Below are 23,123 nucleotides of genomic sequence, written 5' to 3' on the forward strand. Positions count from 1 at the left end.
GCACAGCCGGGATGTGCAAAGTGGCTTGTGTGGAGGAAGTGTCTTTCACACCTAGTCACTGTGCATTAGGTATTTGTTCCAACAAAATTATCCCTTAATCATCTATTTTGTTGAACAAGGTTTCACATTAGTCATCCCCAAAATAGAAGTCAATGAATGGTCTTTATCCACTTAACGAGGGTGGTAATCACTTTATTCCAATGGGTGCCGTCTGCAGCCCACATACACACTTTATGGTACTAAAAGGATCCTTTGCACAGTTCGAACTTCCAGCGTTGGTTTAACGAGCTCTAGAAAAGGCAAATCACTTTTTTTTTTTTTTTAGAAAGACTGGGCTGTTTTAACAACCTTTGCTTTTCTTACAGTTTATTGCAAGTTTGTTTTCCTTTGTGGGTTTTGTTTTGGTTTTTAAATCTATTGCATAAACACACTTCCCACCCTTGGTACTTGCTGTAGGTTTATTTTCAAGTATTTCACACAATCAGAGAACATGCTCTATGAAGGTTCCAAACCACAACACCAAAGAGCAGGCAGACCTCACAAGAAGACTGAGTTCACCTTTATGTTCTTCTAATCATCAGCTTCTTCATTAGTAAATCAACTATGTTCTGAAAGTTTCTTATTTGGGTGTGACACAGCATTTGGACCCATTTTAGGGCAGGCTTTTTATTTTGCTCACAAGATTATTGATCTTCTGGGGTGTATGGAGGGTTGAGAGTATACGCACACTAAGGAACACAGAATTTGCAAGAAGATGTAACAGAGGAGGGGGATATAGGTCACGTTTTTAGGCTTACTAACATGGTGGCCCTTTAAGGAGTTAGTGCTAATGAGCCAGCAAATTATTGCGATGGAGTCAAAACCAGACTTCTGGTTCTGCAGATCCGGAGAACCAATCTGGAGGTGCCCAAGTGGAAAATGATGTGGCTTGCGGAGGTCAGGATTTCAGGTCAGTGTTCGCGAGGGCTGCCCGGGACTGCCCACAAATATATCACATCGCAGCTCAAGTCACTCGTAGCGAGCCGGTGCGACCTTTGCAAAGATCACGGAGCAGCTGCTATTGCGGGTAAACGGGCTGGGAACAGCGGTGAAGTTTGCACAGGGCTTTGGGGACACAGCAAGGTCCTTCCAGCAAACATTAACCGGCCCAGGCTCCACAAGAAGTGGACATTGTCCACCCCGAAAGGTTGTTATCCCCACAGGGAAATCAGAAAATAAACAAGGAGAGGGGAAAAAAATGAGATTGCACATGAAGGGGCTTTTTCTCAAGGAGCATCTCCAAGGGCAGAGCTGGGAACGGAGCCTTCTGCTGAAATAAAGGCACTGGAGGCAGCGTTGCTTTGCAAGCTCCTCTGATTTGCTTCTCATTAGAGCACATAAGTCTCAGTGTTTTTACTCATTAGTGTTTTACACTCTCTGAAAAATCCATATTTTGCACTGGCTGTCTCTGTATTTAGTCTCATATGTTTTCCAGCCTGAGTTTTCTGCCTGTTTCCCATCTTGTTAATTCTCTATTTTCCCATCTGCGCTGGTTTATGAAGTACCTCTGATTCCAGCAAAACCTGCTAGGAGGGTGGGCTGGCAGAAGCGTGACAGCAGTTAACAGCAAGAGACCCCAATGAATAGCATAGGGAAGGAAATTATTTATTTCACCTCAGCTACAGGATCAATGCTTCCAAACTGAGACCTGCAATGGGGACAGGAGCAGTTCTCCGGGGCCCACCATGAGCTCCCCAACACATAATTCAGGGGGCATTAGAAAAAGAAGAGCAAGGAGAAACTCCTCCTTTCCCAAGCACAGGAGACCACTGAATATTTGCATTATTTTCGTAACAAGAGGTGTGGGGGGGAAGTTACAATGGAAAGTGAGATACAATTAATTACCTGTTAACTGAAAATGAAAGATCTGCTCCCAGTATCTAACCCAGTTTAATTATAGGTGTCTGGAGCAGGGGAGACTACGTGTTCACACATGTGGTAGGAGGTGGTAATAGGCAGCTCGCTCCCCCCACCATAATCTGCCTCCAACCTCTCCCTCTACCTGTGCCTGATATGTGCAATAAGCATGAAGAAGGGCTTTGGATTACAAAGAGAGACCTCCCCCCCACCTTGTAATTACCAAATTAACACATTCTAATGGGTGAAGTACTCCAGCAGCAGACTATGATTAATGCACAAGTCCAATTAGCTGCAGATTCTTTCCCTCTAATTTTAGCCCACTTAAATAGCATGAGACAATCTGTAATGTCTCTGGGGTGAACCTCCCCTCTCCACCAGCTCCCTCCTCTGCCGTTTAATGAAATCTCTGGTGCTGCAACGTGAGAGGCAGCTCAACTCTGCCACTCTGCTGGAAACCTAGTTCTGGTGCAGCAACGGCATCGCCAAGACACGGGCAGGCGAAAGCCATCTCCAATAATGACAAAACGAATCCTTCACTTCAAAGCCATGAGCTGGTAGCAGCTCCTCTGCTGTCACACCAGGTGCAGGGGTGTGGATGGCTATAGAAAGACAAGGTTTGAGCTCCCCGAGAACGCTGCTGACATCCCCAAGTCTTACACCCACGAAGAGGCTCGCTGGCAGCAACCTGGATATGTCTGAAAATGACGACTCTGTCATAAGGGTTTCCAGTCTGGCCCTGGTATTTAAACACAGGCCCATTACCCTAACAGCTCCATAGCCACACCAGTCATTAAAGCATTTCTTTTACCTCAGAAGAAAAGTAGGACAAATTCCTCAGAAACACTTTGTTGAGCCCTCTTCGCAGTGTAAGAGGGGTTTCCAGTTGGCCTCATGGTAATTTCACTGGTTTAATACTAAGTGAACCCAGGGATGGAGGTAAAGGAGAAGGCAAATGAACAAGAAGCTCAAAATACCAAGAGTGGCCCGACTCAACCTGGGAAAGGAAAGGAAAGGAAAAATGGTCCTTCGTGCAGAAACTGGAGGAAAGCTCAGCCGAATGCTGGATGACAAAACAGCCTTTTAATAAGAGCCATTGCCTAACAGGGACGTGAGTTGTGCTCCCCGGTTGGTTGGGGTTTTTTGCACAAAGTTCTCCAATGGCAAAACTTGAGCGGGAAAAAACCAAACAAATAAAATCCCACCAGTTCAGGTGGGCACTCAGACACGTGCAGTGTCCCTGACCTGGGGGATCCATAGCATTTAAAGCTGGTTTATGAACTTCACCCCCACTGTTAGTGAAAGGAGGACAGTGTTCCTGTAGGAGGGAAACATGAGCACGGGCTGGTGAAGTGTGACAAGATCACACAGCAAGTCTGTGGCAGAGAGAATAGCTCCCTCAGTTTCACTGCTGATGCCCCTTCCACCCAGCCTGGGACAAAACCCTCTTAAAATCATTAACAGATATATCAGTATCTCCCACATCAGCTTTTTTTTTTAAAAAAAACGTAACCTCACATTTTTGTTAATAGAATTCAATAAAGCAGCAGCAGGTTCTTTATCGAGCCACTCCCAGCACTGCCCTTTTTTTGCCATCACTTGCTTTTTATAAAACAGAAAGTAATCCAGTAAAGCTTTCTAAGCAGATGATGTTATGTACAAAATATTAATGCTGCTTATCCCTAAATTGATATTTCTTTGAAGACTTCTAATAAAGCCCAGTTTCTCCAGAGCCTTAACCATGACAAACGTCAATAAATGTTATGAGTCCCTGAGGCTGAATTTTAAAGGAGCATTAAAGATTAAAGAATGCACAGGTCAATTACTGAAACAAGCAAATGACTTTAGGAGTAATTACATATAATTTTGCCTTGTTTATTTTGCATTAGTTATAAGTGTCCATAATCCTGTGCCCCCCCCTGCCCCAGGGTCTCTTATGGTTTGGGTTGAAAAATTCCTTCATCTCTCATTTGATTTTAAGGGTAGTTGCTGGGGCCAAAAAGTGGCTTTAAAATGGTCTTCTGGTGCCATATATATAGAGAAATACACATATACATATACACACCCCCCTGGTATCTCATCTATCCAGTATGCATGTACCTGCCCATTCAAATCCCTCTGGAGCCGTGTCCCTGTATCCCTATTGGCACAGCCCATTTAGCTACAGTTGGACAAACTATTCTCCATTTCAATGTCTACATAAATGGCTAAAGCTACTAAGTGGCATTTTAAAGACTGTATTATTCATACACGAAGCGCTGGTACCTCCAGGTAACATTGGGGCAATGAGACAGAGCCTGAGCTGCTCCTCCACCCCCAGGCATCTGAGCTCCTCCATCACCTCCCAGCTCTGCGCACACACATTGCCCTGCGCTGTTTTAACGTCAGCCTAAGTTTTAAAGCACTGAAACCCCATGGCTCATGAGGAAAACCTTCACCTGCCCACGCTAGAGGTTGCCATCGCATCTGTTAATACTTGCTCAGGTATTAACCATCGTCCAAAGCATGGCTAACCCAAACCCCAGAGCTGGTGGCACGGCAGGACAGGTCCCTTGGAGGCCCAGCGGTGCTGTGGGAAGGGGACCAGCGGGACAGGAGAAGTGCTTGCGCAGGGCTTTCACCCACTTTTCATTTCTTTTGTGTTCTCAGATCGCATGAGATTAGCAGACTATTTACATAGCCCTTATGAAGTACATTTGATGTTCAGGGCAGACTCAGCATCTCTCATGCGGCTGTTCTGCCTCTAATGTCATTTTATAGCACGCCTGCTTATAACAAGGGTAATAAAATAAATTGGGGGGGAGCAGGGGAGGTTGAGGAACACATTATGCAGGAATCTGGACCTCTCCGCAGCCAGCAGGAAGAGGAAGCTCAGTAATGGACATGTCATAATCTCTCTCTGCCAGTTAATATACGTCCAGCGTTACACTGATGTTTTATTGCACTCCACACATTCAGCAAAAGCCCATTTCTTTTAAGTGATTTTGATAAGCTGATTGATGCAGTCCCTGTTTTTCTCATATGTGTGTGTTTGTAAGAACCCGTCTGCCTGATGCCATGGGCTTCTATCTAATAAAGGACCTATAATGTACTTATTTTCCTCGACCATGACTTTCCTCCACTTTCCCCTGCAATTTACTACTTTAGAGAAATTTAATCTGCTGCTGAAATTCACTGTATTATTAATGGAGAGTCAGTGCACAGCCTCACTGTAATTAAACTACACACCAAGGAGAAAAACCACCTCAACCCACCCAGTGTTCAAATAGCATCAAGGGTTTCACTGAAACTATTTGGAGCCAAGAAATGTGAAGCCAGGCGGAAGAGTTTTCTCTATTACCGAGCTGTTTGCGGGTTATTGCATAGCCGAGATGGTATGCAGATTTCCTACCTTCAGCAGCTTCCCGGGGAATAAATAAAACTGCCTTGTTGCAGGTGTGACACATGCAAATTCTGGGCTGAAAGAGGGACAGATTCCCTTGTTTTGATTAACGAAACATCTCAGCCCCTGGCACACGAGAAGTTTTGCAAAACGCTGCCACAGGAGGCTGCAGAGAACGGTAGAATAATATAAATGGGCAAATTGGCACTGTGGGGATGTATTGGTGGTCCTGATGCAAGCCTGCTGGGACCAGCACCTCCAGGCACAGAGCACAGGCCCATGGCCACAGTGACCTCCAGAATCACTTTTCCAGGCTTGCTTTGAGAGGCCAGGAATAATCCTCATTGCCTCTGCCCAGGGATGCTGAGGCTCAGGAGCTCAACCTCCCATGACAACCAGGCACAACACAGCAGGCAAAGACAGGCTGACCCTTAGACTCCAGCCTAACACTTGGAAGGACTTCGCCTGGATCTCGGGTTCTTGTGCAGCACAGGACAAAACTAAGACAAAGTGATGCCAAACTGCACGAGACCAGGGAACCAGAGAGTAACTTGTCTCAGCTTGTTCAGATCTCAGCAAATTATCACAATAAAGCTCTGGCCAGTTGGTCCGGTGCCTCGGGGGTGTCACACATGGGGGGAGCTGATCTATGTGACGGGGGTTTGCTGTCAGGTGCACAGTGCCAGGTCACGAACTGCAGCCACAAAGAGCAAAAGAGGGTTCACTTTTGATCTTGAGACATTAACTGCTGCTGGGATAAAAAAGGCAGGATTTGACTCATTTTCACTGGGACTTCAGAAGGCGCAGAAGATCATCAGGTCACTATTTGAAGCCCTCTCACTTTGAAGCAGTCAGAGAAAACAGGGCTAGCATTTTATTTTATTGTTATTTTTTTAAGGGGGTCTCTTTTGTCAAACCTCCATAGCAGGATTAAGCAATAAAGAGAATATTTGGCACGAGACAGGCAGAGACAAGAGAGGCCGGGGCTGCGTTTCTTGGGAAGAATGGGAACAGTGTGGAATGCAGAAGGAAAACAATGCCATGTTATCTCTGCTCCTTTCATTGGGACTCTGCTGGGTTTTTCTCTCTAACCCTCCACCCCAGCGTAACACACCTGTGAAAACACCAGCTGGGCAGCCAAGAGCACATATTTGTGATGCATACACTGGTGGGAAGGGTTGACCAAGAGCGAACAAAGGAAAGAAGGAGAGAAAGAAATGCCAGTAACTGCTTCTATGGAAAAGCTCCAAAGTGCTGACAAATGCGCCAGCATCGCAAACCTGCAAAACACTTGAAATTCCCACCAAAAAAAGTTCCTTTCCTCATTTTATACAACTTGCTAAGCAATTTATGTGCAATGTAAAGCAAAAGTTGGAAGGGTAAAAATAGTGTTTCAAATAAAACAAGACACAACTTACCAGCAAAAGAACCACAAACAATATTTCCAGAAGCACCTACAAACTCATGAATACTCAGAGCATCCCCAAATTATGTTCAAAATATGACACAAAGCTCAAGCGTGCCTGGCAAGGACTAAACCTCCTCTGATTTCTGCCGTTCAGTGCGAGTATTTTTCTGTTAAATTTGCAAAATACAGTATTTTTAAGCTATAAAAAGCTGCAGTTACAAGTGTTTTAAAGGGAGAATAAGAGGCACATCCCTAGCAGAAGGGTCAGCTTGGCCAGACTTGTGGCTCTGCTGTGTGAAGTCGACAGACCGGAGGGATTTTTACAGATGTTGGACACCACAGTATTCTGCCCTTTTATTTTTTCTACAATGGGTTCAACAAGTATTTCCTCCCACCCCCAAGTCTCCTGAAAGGTGGTTGAACCATTTCTCCCAAGATTAAAACAAACCCATATATCCGATAAGAGCTGAAGTAAAGCCTGTACGACTGCAGGCCGAGATTTTATACTCAAAATAGGGAGCTCTTAGACAACCTTAATGACAGCTTGTTCTTACCAGACCTGCCCACGACACACTGGTGTGTGCAGAGTGCAAATACTGAGGACAAGGTATTTTGTAGGTATTTATTTTAGCAGAAAGCTCACAATGTGATTGCCTTGAAAACATGGATCTAGGCAATGGCAGTGGACAGGCAGAGAGGAGCAACACAAGAAATAACTCCAAACTTGAAAGAGTCTCGGCATTCCTTCCAGAAAGATTTTCAGTTCCTTGTCTGGAAGGAGGTGAAAGCTTAAAAGGGAAATATATATGCAGAAAAATAAATACTAATTTGTCCCACCTAGGGTTGAAAAGAGAAGCAAATTCCATGACTGAAAGCAGCTGCTTGACTTTGTGGTGCAGGTTCCTATTGGTATTTATTTGCCAGGCTCTAGTTCCTACATTTCCTCCACTCATTGGGAAGATCTTGTACAGTGTATTTGTGAAGGATGATTGACTACAGGGAGTCTTTGTTGTACTATCTGCTGTAATTATTTTAATTCAAACACATTCCCTTATAGGACTGACATCATAAACGCTGTTTTCTATAACAAATAGCTGTCAAGGTTGTCAAGCAGATCTGCTTACTGTTTTATATCATTACGATATTTAATTTCAACTCTGCGTTCTTTGTCAAATGTTCTCAAGATTTCCCTTCCCTGGTAGGAGATCAGACAGACGCCTTTGGTTTCAAACAGATCATTCTTTAGGGTGAGGCCAGAAAAAAGAGCAATAGAGGGAATTTGCAGTAAGATGCTCACATCCCAATGGGAACTCATGGCCAGTCTTAACTTTCCTACAGCGCATTACTGTATATATGGGTGTTATTAACTGCCAAGTTGGTTGGGTTTTACAACATACTCAGACTCAAACCGTCTTAGTAATAAGATCATAGAGAAGCTGTTCTATTATCAGGCTTTAAACAGCACCAGGAGCTGATAGAAACAGGCGGCACATAATTCCCAGCTTCTTCCTGCATTTCTTATTTGTCTGACTTCCAGCCTTCCTTGTTAAATTGAAAAGCCGTGGCTTGAAAATAAACACTTCATAGTCCACAAAGGAGAAAGACTGTGGTGTGGTCTGGAATGACCAACATGCAACCGAATTCCTGGAGCATTTGGAGGCTCTGCGTTAGAACACAGCGTGTTTTGCTGGGAAAAAGGCAAGTTTCTGTGTCTGTTGCTCTCATTAGCTGCTCTGCCCTGACCTACAAACTCCAACACCTGCTCTATTTGATGAACCTCTGAGTTTGTTCCTGCGATTCAAGGAATTATCTGCCCGGTGCTGCTGTCTCAACCAACTTGCTAACAAGAGGTACCAAGAGCCCCAAATACCACATTTTTATCATGGTTCACTGAAATGCAAATCATTTTGCAAAAAGCAAAGCATGGACCTGCTCTGTTTCAGGAGAGTTTTGGAACTGTGTGCCCTGTCCCACACGCAGCTTTTGACAAGGACAAGCATCGCTGATCCCTCTCCATTTATTTGAAAGGGAAAGCACATGGAGCATTTTACCCTGTGTCCACCCTACGGGTGGACAGGAGATGCCAAATTAAAATGCAATGAGTGCAAAGCCAATCTGATCTCTTCATTTTGCTGCAAAAAGATGCACTAAACCCATTTTCTATAGGCTGGCGTGTACCATCTGAAACTGATGTTGCATGTTGCATGTGCTGCCAAGTCATGGGCTCCTGGAAAACATGCCTGATGGAGATTTCTAAAAGCCACATTGGTACCTCATTGTCCTTTACACGTGCAGGTCCATACAGGAGGAGTCACAAACATCCATCCATTTGCTCCTGTCTTTTCAGGGCAAGAGAAGAATAAAGTAGCAGAGTTCCTGGTGTGCAGGACCAGCCCAGAGGAAAGCAAGATGCCTGAAAAGAGGGTGTTTCAGAGGGGTTGAGCACAGCCCACCCTGCAGAGACACCAGGGACTTCAGCCCTGCTGGGAAAGGCCCCTACAAGTCCAGAAAGCTCGCAGCTCTCCAAGGCAGAAGCCACCTTCATGCTAAATATTCCTACCATGCTGGTACAATGCAATCTTAATTCTAGGCTACTGACAGAAATCACAATTAACAAGAAGCAGGAGGCAGGCATGGTGTGACGGCTCTTTCCATGGCAGAATATGACTCCCCTACACAAACACCAGTGCACACGCAGTCATAAACACAAAATAAGCCCCCAGCTCCCTCTGAAGGAATAAGCCTTAGCACAGGAAACATTTCATTCGCTCAATTACTGAGACAAGGGGCTGAAGCCTGTTAAGAGCCCTGCACATGCTCTGCTATTTGGAGCTCATCATTTAATTAAAAATAATACACCGGTTTGGGGGATCAAGTCACTGATGTACACCGAGCTGCTCTCCTCCTGTCTCTCTTCAGTCCTCCCTGCCTGCCATGTGTAGGTATATAATACTGTAACCTTGCTTTCTGGCACAAAAGTGCTATAAACCATCAATAAATTTTACTGACTTTCCTGTGACCTTCATGAGGGCTGGAAGAGTCACATCTCACACCAACGACAGAGCTGTAAATATTTTATCTGTGCAGTAAACACCGTGCCAACAGCAGCAACTCACTCATGTCCCAGGGACTGCTCTGTGAGCATCACCGCTGTGCCGAGATGGAGATTTATCTTCAAGAAGAACCTGGGTACAAAGGCAGAGTGCCTCACAGAAAGCTGTCTTATTCCCAGCAATTTCATGTCACCGGCAGCGGCTGCTGCCTCATTACAGAGCAATTCCCCAGCTCCGTGAGAAAGGCAGGGAAGGAAGCCAGGCTGGCAGGGAAGCGGAGGTGCTCACCGCTCCTTCAGTGAGGTCCTGAGCCAGCAAAGCGCTAAAGCATGTTGGAGTTTGACAATATGAGATGTCCCCTGGCTGCTACAGAGTTTGCAGCACCTGGGGCTTGTTCTTTTGCAGACACTGGGGTTAAGATTTGGGGGGAGGGTTTCTGAGATGATCATTAATTCACTTTTCCCCAGCTATATAGATCTCTTACGGATGCAGGAGTATTCATACCCAACCAGACTTCTTGCTGTGACAGGTACGGACAAGCTGACCCAATACCAACAGCAAAATCGAGCATCCTTGCCCTGCTTTGGAGGGTAATGGCGTCCTTGCTGTACAATACCCGCTGCCATCCATCACCCACAGCAGCTGCTCCAGGTGTGGGTCACGCTGCTGCCACACAGCACAGCCACTATCTCAGCACCGCGTCTGCCCCAGACACTCCACTGGCTGTTCCCCCTGGGCTCTGGGTTTCTGGGGATGCTGTTTGGTGGAGATCCCCTCTTCAGCACCTGTAACAGAGAATCGAGGACCCATGATCCTGGTGCACTCCCTGAGCTCCTGCTGCTGGTGGTTGCCCTCCAGGAGTAGGTGGCCAAGTTTCATTTAGCCCTGAGGATCACAGCAGCTATAGCCACCCAGCTTCAATGAACCACCATTCAGAAGAGACCATCCTGTCCATTAAAGAAACAAAGAAACTGATCTCATCAGTGTTTATAAATATCTCAAGGGTGGATGTCCAGAGGATGGACCAGACTCCTTTCAGTGGTACCCAATGATAGGATGAGGGGCAACAGGCACAGGCTGAAGCACAGGAGGTTCCATCCCAATATAAGGAAAAACTTCTTTACTTTGTGGGTGTCAGAGCCCTAGAACAGGCTGTCCAGAGATATTGTGGAGTCTCCTTCTCTGGAGACATTCAAGACCCACCTGGACACATTCCTGTGCATTCCTACTCCAGGTGTACCTGCTTTAGCAGGTGGGTTGGACTGGGTGATCTCCAGAGGTCTCTTCCAACTCCATCCACTCTGAGATCCTGTGATTCTTTTCTGCTAAGCTGTGTGAAGTGAGGAGGAGGAGGGCAGCAAGCCTGTTACTAACTGCCTTCCCCTGCAAGGGTGAGGAGCGGCTCACATGGGACACAACACAGCTCTTCTTGCACCTTACTCAGGGTTTAAATCTGTCCCATTAAATGGTCTGTTCTGCCCAATTTTAAATACTTGAGGCACATGACAACACACTCCTTTAAGGCTTTACCACTTCTCCAGATCCCCAAAGGACAAGTGATTCAGCAGTGTGGTGGCCGGACCACAGGGTCCACACCTCAAAAAGCCCAAATCCCCTCAATATCTTTGTTTTGCCTCATAATCACGTGCCCTTCTAGCCTTTGCCACACACATCCACGCTCTCACATGCAATCCAGACACAGCATGCTTGCATCAACCTGGACACTCTGGTATTCTGTAATATCTCTTAAGGCAAAACCACGTCTACAAGACAATCCCCAAGGATACATCCCTTTGTTTTCCAGCACACGCTGCCAGGAGACATGCATGTGACATGCCTGCTGCTGTAATTGCGCCAAGAACAAGCAAACCTCCTAGGGTTGAGCCGACAGCCTCTGCGTCGGCTTCCCCAGCTCCATCACTCCTGCTGCTGGCAAGGGCTGGGACTACTGGGAAACCTGCCTGGGGGATATGAGGGCAAGACAGGCTACTGGCCTGGCTCCCATCTCTCCTGTCTGTCCTCAGATGTCCTTCCTTATATCCTTCTGGCTACATCTGGTCCTAAATCTTCAGCTTTCTCCCCAAGTAAAACAGCCCAGCTTGCCCTGGCATGGCCTGCTGCTTTGGATCAGCCTCATTTCTTCCCTGTGGAAAGATCCCAAATCTCTCTCTTGCTAAGCACAATCTCACCCCAGCTCCTCCAGTAGCTTCAGAGGACGGGGACAGCCCAAACTGTCACGCTGTGGCATGAGGCATCAGCCTGTTTTGGGTCATTTGTCCACCCAGAGATCCCCATGAACACGTGCACAAAGACACGGTGCTCACGCAAACACGGGCTGCTCAGTTTGTGAAGGGTTAGCTCGTGAGAGTAAAGGGTTAGTTTTGTCTGGCAAAGGCTCCCAACCACCACCCCCCTCCCGATTTATTTCTGCAATTGTAATTAAGGCCCTGACAAAGTGGTTTAGCTGCCTGAGTCTTTTGTTCAATTTATTGATTAGCTATTTCTCAGAAGTTCATTACCATCCAGAGGCTGGGAATTGGGAATTGGGTCTATGTGGTTTTTCAAGGCTTCATCTCTGCTTCAGATGATTAAATGCAGCCACAACACATCCATCCTGCATTGAACAGCTCTGCCCAAGGTCAAACATTCATGCAAAACAGGAGTGCATATCTGCATGTCTAAATATCATCTGCATGAATTTCCAAGAGGATGTTTTTAAAGCCTTCCCAGCAAGGAGGAAAAAAAAATGTATTTATGGAGGTAAGGCAGGTCACATCTTAATGCTCTCAATACAATATCCTTTAATTATAGACTAATGTATAAGAACAAATATCACAAGACTAACTCAGCATAGGAATGGGGGAGGTGTGAAATTGCAATTGGCACAAATTGGCAGCTTCTGCTCAGGAGCAGAGGGCTGAACGACAGGGTGGACAATTCTGCAAGGCAGAAACATGGAGGAAATACTGGATACCACCATCCATCTTGCGCTGGGGGAAACAAAGGACTCCAGTACACAATGCTGTCCATTGGCAATCTCCATTAAGTCCAATATTTATCACAAGGACAAAATACTGCACCCGCCTCCCCCATCTCAAGAAGCACAACCTGCTGTCTTTCCTTGAAAGATTTTCTAGGCAAATGAGATGCAGCAGGTTTCATCCAGATTTCCATAGAGCATTTGTCATTAGCTAAAGCTTGAGAAGACAGGATTTAGTAGAAGCAGTAACATGAGGGGAAAGTCTCAAGAGACACTGAAGGGCACAGCACTGGGAGGAAGGAAATTCTTGATGGAGACACTCAAAAACTCATGGTTTTCAACATTTTGGGGGATATTGGCCACAGCATAAGAAAAACACACACCAAGGAAAGGTACGGGCATAGGCTCTGTTTCCTTCTTATTAGAAAGGACAGGTGCCTGCTTTAGAATCATAGAATCGTTTTGGTTGGAAGCAACTCTCAGGATAATTGAGTCCAACCATAGCCTAACCAAACTCTAGCACTAAACCACGTCCGTAAGAACCCAGTCTAAACGTCTTTTTTAGTGTTGCCTTAATATCTGATCTACCCTTCACAGACAAGCTCTGCAACTGGAAAAGCCCAATCCCACAGCAAGCAATGTATCCTCAGCAGCCACATCCATACGGACTAAGAGAACTTGGCCTCCTGCAGCCAACGTAATTCAATCACATGCATTGAGAGAGAAAGGGAAACAGTAAAACCCTTAGAAAAGTCATAGAAATTGCCAGAGAAACAACTTCTCGTCTCAGCACTCCGCTCTTTGATACTGCGCTTTCCCTTTTTCAAGCTTGTCCTGGTGTAAAAAGCCTTTTAAAAAAAAAAAAAGTAATCATTTTCAGCTCAAGGGCAGGAGATGAGTAGTTTACTCATTCCAGTTTCTTTCCAAAAAAAGATGCATTGTCTTCTTTTCCAATAATTGAATTTTTTCTTTTTTCAAAATAAATACCATTTATATTCAGACAAGACTATTTCCTGCTCCCTTTTCAGTCAGCACCTGTGTTTGTAGTACCACAATTATTTCCACAGTGACACACTTGTGATCTTATTTGCAGTGTGAGCTGGGTTGGATGGCAGCTGGATCACCAAGGAACTGAGCAGACTTTTATGTAGGGAAAAGGTGCTGGTTATTGGTAACGAGTAAGGAGAAAAAAGAGGTGAGGATGCTTCTCCCCTCCACCTCCTGCATCCTCCCTTCTGAAGATTTTGTCTCCAATTTTCTCCCCTTGCCTTGGGGTCCCTTTCAAGGGATGTAATTGATATAGTCACTGAAAATAATGGAATTTATAGCCCAGACTCAACACTATAAATTTAGCTATTATGTTCCTGATGGGAAAATGGAGAACAAAATGAATTGAGACAGAATATTTGTCTTAATAATTGTCTCTTTTCTATGCCGTATGTGTTTAATATGTCTATGTGTATATATGTGTGAATATATATGTATACATACACGTATTTAGCAAAGCAGGGGGCTGTTTGATTTTTTTTTCTCTTCTTAAATGACCACATCAGCACAAACCCCTGACCAGGCAAGCACACATTAAGAAGCCATCTGTAACAGAGCAACAAGGGGAATTTCTCGTACTGCAGCTGTTTAAGAGCCAAACTTTGCATAATCCGGACACGGTAACAACCAATTGCTCCACGTTGCAAAAAGTATGGAGCTGCTTCTTTGGGCTTTTTGGCTGTTTTTCAGATTTATTTCATTTTTAGCCAGGAAAGTAAGAGCTGAGACAGCACTTCTCTGCTCAAAGCCATTGCCCTGAGACTCTGGTAAGGTTTCCCACTCAATCCTTCCCTCTTCACCACTCCTCTCTTCCCATCCCCGCTCCCATTTCTGCCCTTTTGGGTTGGGCAAACCCAACGTCATCTCCATCCTGCTGCGAACACACCACCAAAAAAAAGTGCATGTCCAGGCTGTGATCATTTGTCATTTAGATAGAGTCTACGATATGAACCATGGCAAACACTGTAATGACTAATTTCAAACATTTATTACAACACTTGAGAGACTTGAAAGCTCTCCCTGCTCTTGATTTTAATAAATGCAGTCTTGAAGCAGCCGCTTATCAAAGTGACACAAATTGTGTGGTAAATAGATTATGGCACAGCTGAAATACTGGAAAATGAGATCAGAAATGCTACTATCTTCCATTTAAGGCTTTGTAAGATGCTCCGATCAAGTGGATTCCAGAGAAGTGGCACGGGCAGAGCTGGTGCAAGTGGGAAGAAGCCAAAATGCCAGGGGATCAACGCAGGGCCAGCCGGCTGCTTATCATCCGCCTATTTGCATATGTACAATTTCTTGCACATTAAGGAGTTTGTACACCAAAGGGCTGGGGAAGAGATACCAACAGTCCTTGAAGTCATCATTTTAGTGCCAAACCAAGATATAAGACCGGCTTCATCTGGAAAGGAGTTATCACAACAGCAGCAAGACTTCCTCATGCTGTTCTCTGCTTCTCATTGTTTTCATGGAATAAATATAACTCTAATCAAAACTTACCAACAGTACTGAAAAGGGAAATATTTTGCCTTTTTGATAAATTGCATGTAGATTTCAATATGCAGATAAATTAAAAGCTGAATTAGTATTTGTTTTTGTAAAGCCCTAAAAACTGAGACAAGAGTTTCATTTTTGGAACATGTTTTGACCAAGAAAATTGTTAAAAACACTGGGAAACAGTTGTTTTGTTTTGAAAAAGCATTCCCAAAGGGCACAGAGAAGGGAAGTGTAACAGGGCACATTTTTCAGCCAGCCACACAGGGACTCCATAGGCCACAAGAGACAGGAAAATTAGCTTGGAAATGTAAGACCCTTTTCACCAAAACAGGATTTCTTTTTAGAAATAGTTGCTGCCCATTGTTTTTAAGATAAAAAGAGGGGGAAAAAAAGGTATCAGGTATCTGATATTACTGGATTTCTCATTACGTATAGCACCATGGGTCAGATTATCTCTATATTTATAGCTCTCTTTCCTACTGAAGCGACCAGACCAAATCTGCACAGGAAGGACACACACTCAATTTCAGGGAAATAAGAAGCACTAGAATTTGAGGGTTCAGCTCAAGACAAATGTCACCGTTTTCCTCGAGGTCACCCACAACGGGTCACTGGGCACTGAACTGGGAGCAAGAGCTGTCTGTACCGACACCACTGGCCACAGCAGTGCCTGGGCTCCAAATTCAGGTATCTAACTTGGACAATTTAAATTTGACAGAGAGGATACCCCCCACTGTGCTAATTTTGGAGGATCTTTGCCTAAATCCCCTGGGCAATGCTTCTTTGCCTCTTTGTGGTCCATTCCTTTGAAAAGATGCTGCTGAAGAATAAGGCTGCAAGTTTTGAATATGCAAAGCAGGAATATTCCCCATCAGATATTCTTTTGCTTTATTCATATGATTGAAACTCTTGCTATGGTTCTGGCAAATCCAAGGAAATGTGTTTACAGTCTCATCAACTGAAAAGAATTGGATTCCCACGTTGCGGCTCAGGGGATTTTCTGGGGTTTTTATCAAACACAGCAACTCTGGCAGTAGAAGGCTACTTTAATAAGCACCTATATTGCAGTTTCATACTAGAATACACAATTAAAACCAGAAGAGGAAAAAAAATACACGTTTTCAATCTCCCTTCAGGAGAAACTCCAGAAATCTGGGGAATGTGAGAAAACAGATTCTTCCCAATTGCCCTAAGTTCTCTCCTGTGTTTCTTTTACACTTGCTGATGGGGAACTTTCATCCTCAGCCCTGAAAGACCTCTCTGGTTATACAAACTACGGTATGGGTGGCAGAGGAGATGGAAGCTCTGCAGCAGCAACCTGCACCTTCCCCGCCAGCCTCAATCATCACTCCTACTGAGAATGGAGCAGAAAGGGGTGAGGAGCAACCTCTTGCTCTCCACACCCTGTAGACCAGTGATACAGACACCTTCCTGGGGGATAGACTTAACACACAAAGCAGCTGCTTGAAACACACAGATTCATCCTGAGTGTTTCCCCTCCTGCTGCAGGACCAGCATGAGCAGCAGACACATCAGAGGCTTGGCAGGTACCAGCCTGCGCAAGGCACAAGTCATCAGCTTTCCCCAGTACTGCCAGCAGTTGTGGTACAAAATGAAAGCTGTCGGTGGCATCCAGCACAGATGAGGTACGTGTGGCACAGGAGTGGGCAGCTGAGCCCATTTAACACCTTTCACCTCCTGGCAATGCCTCTCCTTCTCCTTCGACTGGGGACGATGAGCTCTGGATTCATCGCACTGAAGATATGACAGAAGGATCCATGTGTTGTTAAGCTGGATATGCACTGGTGATCGCACACGCCTTAACTGCATGAGAGGCAGTTTAAAATGTGACTAGTAGGGTTTGGCCTGGAACAAGGTGATTTTTCCTCTATACACAATTCCTTTGGCCAAAAAAACTACTTGTCTTATTCCCAGTCAATGTCCACAAGCGAGATAACATGCGTTCAGTGGGGATGGCTGGGAAAAATACAAGCCCTGGAACTAAGTAGGAACCACCTTGGCACTACAGACATCCTGCAAGGATGCCCAATTTTGCTTCCACTTGCCTTAACAGCAGAACAGTGAGAGTCCCACACCAGCAGAGTCCTCCCAGCCCAGCACTGGGGGTTCCTGATATTCCCAGCCAAGAATCATGCTGCAATTTTCAGCCCTGATATGTATGACACGGGTCCCATGATTTTGATCCTTGGTCAGGGAATTTAAATACCCCAGTAGTAACCTCCCCCCAAACACACACCACTACTTTGAGAGCTTTCCTCTCTGCTTTATAGCCTGTAAATGGATCAGGCTTTTTTTGGTGACACAAAGCCACAACTATTGTCGCGTGATAGAGGAGCTGCTCTCAGAACAAGCGCAACTCAGCCTAAAATGTAGTTTCAGGAGCTTTCATCTATAAATCACGAACTACCTTTAGGTGGCAGGTAAACGCCACCTTTCGGGCAGGGGACTGCAGCACGCAGAGATGCTCAAATCGCCATCCAGCAGAAACGGCAGAGCTGGAGCTCCACTTTCCCAGCTCTCAGTGCAACCAGCTCCTGTTTGCTTTTCACTTTCTCCATTCCCAAGTCATAAACAGAGGCAACATTTTTGACAGGTGTTTCAAGCTCTCGCTGGGTTCACTTTATCCATTTAAGGAGTCATTGGCAACAGTTCACCCACTTCTAATTTGAACAGGGACCTTGTTTGAATAACTCGTGCAGACCCCCAGCCCAACGCTGCCTATGACAGAGTGGGCTTCTGAGCGCTGGCAGTGACCCTGGCAGAAGAAACGGCGTTGGGATAAGGAGAGAGATGCTCACACTGAGACGTAGCCATGGCAACATGCTTCTGCAGAGCAGGAGGCATATCTGCCAAGGCTCAGAGATTTGCCATTTGATCGCATGGATTTCCATGCTCTGGATGCGATCACATCACACAAAATCCAGGTCAGGCTTGATGCCTTGAATAATTCTTTACCCTCAGGGGCACAGAACTGATGTAGGAAGCTGCGCCTCATGGAGGATATGGGAGGATTAAACAGATTATCTTTTTGGCCAAAAATAAAGGTGAGCTGTGCGAATGAAGAGACACCCAGTTCTGCTTTTCTAGCACAGGAGACTGCAGGGAAGCAGCAGAACCTCAGAGCTGGGTGTGGAAATCTGCATTTCCTGGGGAGGAGATAAAGCAAAAGCCTCTAGAGCCAGGGCATAACCCTTCTGACTAAAAATCCCACCCTGTCTTCCTCTTCACCTTGTCATTGTTATCCAAAGACAGGAGTAACCATATTTCCAAACTGACAACAGTCACAGGAACATTTTTCTCCCTTTTTACGCTACCAAACCTGAAACCGCTAGAAATCTAGATGTTCTTCACCTGGCACATTTTTAAGAGTGTATCCTTCCCTCAGTAGCTCCAGGGCTTTAACCTTTCAAAACAACAGGTCCTGAGACCTCTAGAGGTAAAGCCAGCACGGCAGAGATCATCCTGCATTAGAGCAGGAGCAGGGAGGGGGGAATTATCCCAGTGATACGGATCTTTTGGCGAGGTTTAATTCACTCCTGTGTCAGGTCCTTTCCTTCCCGCCCTCCCCACCCCCAGCTCCCTCTGAACCAGTCTTCCCGTCCCTTGCTTTTCACCTCTGTAGGTTTGAACATGAGATAAACATGCCCTAATTATTTTCCTCTTGCACAGCTGAGCCCTGCAGCCTTTCATTTCCTTACCTGAATGCTCTCGCTTCAAGTGGGTTATATACGACAAAGCCTTTCGAGTATATTTGTTGTGCGGCAGAACTCTGGTGTCACACAAGCATCTCAAAAGCCTCTTTCCCTTGATACAGACTAATAGCTAGACACGAATTACTTGGACTTCTTACAGTCCAGAGGGCCAAAAACTAAGGGAGAGGAGAAATAGGGTCACAGATCCTCTCGCCTATAAACGAATAGCACAGATACAACTCTGGTTGATGGAGATTAAAACTCACCTACCGTTTTGTGCTTAGTTTGGTGCTCAGTTTTGCAGAGGGAAGTGAAGAGCTTGGCTGCACTGCAAGTGCTTTAACACAGCCATAATATCACCCATCTCAGCAGGCACCTTGCTGGCATGTTCTGCAAAGGGCAGGGAGCAGTGGGTGGCCCCATGGGGTGACACTAGGAACAGCTGGCTTCTGCTCCCAGCTGAGGCAAATCAATACAGAGCTGGGCAGTGGGAGGGAAGCTGGTGCTTTTGCTGCATTTGCTACACCATTCTCCGCATGTTTTTGCAAGTGATGGGATCCAAAGTCTCCCATCATGACTGCTGTCTCATTGTACCAGGTGCAAACCACCAGCACAAAGCTCTACCAGGCAAACACCAGCACTCAGGTAGGAAGAGGCACTGAAGGCCAGCAGACATCCAAACCTTGCTTTATGCAGGTGAAGTATAGTTGGAAAAATCATCACCTAGAATATCCACTTGAATACAAGTCTTTGGACTACTTTCTATATCAGTACTAGGTACAGAGCACAAAGACAGGACATATTGGTCAATACAAAATAACCTTCTTTCTAAATTTTTAGACCCTCAGGAGCCTTCGAAAGCAGGTAACTATCTGTCTTGCCTGCTCACACCACATAGGAACATGCAATCCTTTCACAGTGATTCCCCAAGTCCTCCTTTCCCTTGCACGGCCCTGTTTCAAGACACCTTCTTCATGAGGTCAAGAAAGACAATCTCAAAAAGCATGGAAGTTGCAAAGGCCCTGCATTAGTATGTTAATAATGGCAATATCACACCAGGGGTGTTACCAACAGAATAATTTTGTGACACAGACCAAGTGAGTGAGGCCACCTTGGCTTTTGGCCACCGGGTAGCTCAACCATAGCCCCTGGTTAGTATAGAGCTATGCTGGCATGAGGGCTGTGGGACAATGACTCCTGTCTGTGCGGGGGACCCAGGCGGCAGAGGCGGTGGAATTGTGCTGGCATCTGGCCCTGAAATCCCACCAGACATTCAGCTGATCCCCATCCCATAACACAGCAGCATGGAGACCTGTCACCACCCTGTTTTGCTTCCACAGCTCCCTCTCCATGTCCTGTTTCTCCCAACTCAGTACAGGTTTTGTAAGATCACATCCCAGCGGGATTTGACCCAGTCCCAGTCTCCGCTTTGAACTTTTAATTATTTTGCTAATTCTGAGCCTAGTGCCAACAGATGCTCTGAGCACACCTAAAGCCTTCCCGACAAAAAGCAAGCTGCAAAATGTCTCCCAGAGTCTAACCTCCAGTGAAAAATACTCTAACCTTTCCCAGTAACCAAAAGCAGAGCTTATCTAGTCATTTGCAATTAAGTTCTTGAGCTAATGAGTCTGCTTTATTAAAAAAAAAAAAAAAAAAAGAAAGAAAAAGAAAAAACCCAACAATATCAAGTCAGTCTAATTAAGAAATGTTGTACCTTGCAGTCCCAGCGTATCTTGTGGCAAATAACTGTGCATGCTTTCAGCTTTGACAGCAGAAATGGTGTGATTATTTATTTATTACATGAACGTGGGGAAGCTTCAGGAGTACGAGATGCCTGTGCTGTAAGAGAGCTGGAAGTCTAGAGAAAAGAAATGACATTCAGCTGGAACCTGTAATTATAAGAGGGGACATTGACCATATAAAACGCAATTTTGTAATGAATACTTATGCATTAGCTTTTCTTTGAGATTAAAAGTACACAATTGAATCAAGGCCAAAGTGGAGCTTGCCCTCAAGGAAAGATACTTTGGAAGACAAATGCAATTATACTACTGCCATTTGCAATGCTGCAGAAAGTGGCCAAGGAAACGACGTGAAGAAGTCTTAGGGAAAAAACTGTTTGGAACAATTTTTTCATCCTGATTTTAGTCTCTCCCTTCCCTTAACAAGCTACGGGCTCACGCAAATGGGATCCTGCCAGTTAACGTGTTCCATCTGCTCCCGACGCACGTTACCTATCTTAGATCAGCAAACAACCATCTTCCTTCTGCTTTGCTTTTGACTGCATAATGTTTATGCTGCAAGAACTAGATCTGATCTACAAGCGCAAAATTTTAATTAAGTGCCTCGCCAGGAAAAAACCCTCATTTTAGGAACCTGTCCAATGCCCTCTTTTATTTCCTTATGTTCTCTGTGTCTTTGCACTGCCGGAGCCCACAGCTCTCCGGGAATATTCCTGCGTGTCGTGCTGCAGGACAGGATCCTGAACTTCCCGGGCATCCATCAAGCCACTGCTGTGTGTCACCAGTGCCTGAACCACCAATTCCCTGAGCTCGGTGCTCTTTACTCAAAAAGCAAGGAATGACAAGGTGTTAAGCAACAGCAGTTGTATTTAAGCCTATCTTTCTTTATTAGCCAATTAGATCAATTTTACAATCTGCAGAAGACGCCAAGGTTAGAGGGTAGCTGCCAGCGCTGCTCAGGCACAGCTCATCTTGATCGGTTATTAAAATTCTGCTTGTTAGCTGGTGAGAAGAGACGCATCCAAACGACCTCGTGTTGCTGAGAAATCCATTGAATCATCTCTACGGTTGAACGGAGCATTTGCACAGAGTCTTCCCACCAAAAAAAACCTCCAAAAATCAAAACACCCCCGAAAAGACACAGATATTTTCTGGATTATAATGCAGATTATCCATGGTCATAGTAAATGGAGGGGCACTCCTGGGTTCACAGCTACAGGCTTCCATGGGCAAACTCCAGATCCTCAACAGGAGGCATGATTTGCAGTGAGCCATCCCTGCCAGGCTGAGCAGGGGCTTCATCGCAACATGGGCAGCGCCCGGCTCAAATAAGTCCTCCCAAAACAGTCAGGGCACATAACAACACAGTAACAACAAAATCACAACTGCAAACTATGCACAGACTCATGCAATGGTCTGACACTAATGACGAACCAACAAGCTGCACTCAAACAGTGGGGAGAAAGCCCAATACCACACCTCTGATCATCATAACCCTCAACGCTGAGCTATCCTACAGCCCAAGAGCTCAGCAAGAATCCTAAAATTACCAGTGAGACTGCACAAAGGGACTCGGGGAGGGAGGGAAGGAATCACAGGTTGAAGACAGATTCCCCAAACCAGCAGGTGGGGGTTGGGGAATGGAGGGGAAAAAAATAGAGTTTAGAGAGAAGAGAAGCAGCCAAATGTGGGAATAAGGAGGGAAGAGTGGGGGGGGGAAAAAAGATCTCAAGAGTATCCACTTAAGCTTTGAATTGCCTGGCTTTGTCTCTGCTTCACACAATGGAAACGTACAGTAGCAACAGACAGATGCTGAGAGCTGGTTTGCTTCTCATCTGCAATTCCAAACACCCTGTCAGGAACAAATATTTGAAAAGACATCTATCCAACCATTAATGTATCTAGTGTGGCGTTTTTTTTTAAAAAAAAAAAAAAGAAAAAGAGAAAAATAATTCCGCATTCATCACAAAGATGATCACGCAGAGAGATGCCAATGGAACCACCAGAGGGATAAGCAAAGTTTCAGGTCTTTCTTTAGGGCTGAAGACAGTTCGCTATCGAGCTGAGAAGGTGCAGCTGGTTAAGTATTTGCAGTACAGGGAAAGGGGGGGTGGAAATCAGACAGCTGTATTTTTAACTGATCATGTGCTTGCTTCTGTTTCATAAGATTTATTCCCTCATTAATCACTGCCCTCCCTTCATTCATGTTAAATATAAAAATGATTAGGAAAGATCCTCATCATGGTTAAAAAAATAATTAGCTGCTACATCATGTTGCACACATTCAGACAGAAAGGAGTGATTAAATTAGGAATATTAAAACCCCATTAATCTGTGCTCAACTTAAGCTCTGCTTGTTCATCTCACTGTGTCACTTATTATTTCTGACACTGAAAGATATTTGA

The 23,123-nt window shown here is 45.2% G+C and overlaps 1 protein-coding gene across 13 annotated transcripts in view; it reads right to left on the minus strand.

Annotated features, from left to right (window-relative positions):
• Positions 1–23,123, minus strand: part of TNRC6C (trinucleotide repeat containing adaptor 6C) — a 309,563-nt gene that overhangs the window by 238,001 nt on the left and 48,439 nt on the right. The gene's annotated exons all lie outside the window — the stretch shown is intronic.

The sequence above is a fragment of the Columba livia genome, chromosome 18 (genome assembly GCF_036013475.1).
Source record: "Columba livia isolate bColLiv1 breed racing homer chromosome 18, bColLiv1.pat.W.v2, whole genome shotgun sequence".
Classification (NCBI taxonomy): Eukaryota; Metazoa; Chordata; class Aves; order Columbiformes; family Columbidae; genus Columba; species Columba livia.